This window comes from Penaeus monodon, chromosome 23 (assembly GCF_015228065.2).
Source record: "Penaeus monodon isolate SGIC_2016 chromosome 23, NSTDA_Pmon_1, whole genome shotgun sequence".
NCBI classification, from domain to species: Eukaryota; Metazoa; Arthropoda; class Malacostraca; order Decapoda; family Penaeidae; genus Penaeus; species Penaeus monodon.
Window position 1 is genome coordinate 39,395,302 of NC_051408.1, and position 699 is coordinate 39,396,000.

The following is a 699-nucleotide window of genomic DNA, read 5'->3' on the forward strand; positions in this document are numbered from 1 at the left end:
CAGTGTATATGTATATGCTTCAACAACATATTCCAAGTAAGTATATCGCCTTTACGTGCAGTTGTGAAAAAAGAAAACATACAAACGAACTCACAGAAATATATACAGTTATAAACATAAACTGTGTTACTACATATACTATACACACATATATACACCTATCACGTAAGTTCGTACATCTGCGTGTATTCAGTCATACTTATGTAATTCCTGAAAGATAAGAAAATGTTCAATTGCATGATATACAAGAATTACATAAGGGGACGCGTTAAAATCAACTAATCATTCTATAATCAGAGAAAATTATTGTAAAATTTGTTCCTTATTTGTCACCGAATCATCGTCAAAGATGTTACGAAGTAACAATAGTTGTTTTAGAGAAATGAAAATTCATCTAATCTTCTTAATTTCCGGAAGTGATAGTTCGCTCATTCATCCAAAGAACAAAAGAAGCTGGCACCTCTAGTGCCTTACTGAAGGCCAAATCATGAAGCATAAATACTTGGTCGACGTTGACAGCCTCAGACTTGAGAATATCCCATCTGCAACAGAGGAAGAACTCACTGCAACCATGATACTTCAGCGCCAAGTGGTGAGACACGAATATGAATTTCTTGGTTGCTAAAAGATGTGTTTCTTCTACGTTGGGTAACTGAGAACGAGTGGTGCAGTATGGGAAAACAGTAAGTTATTTATCTA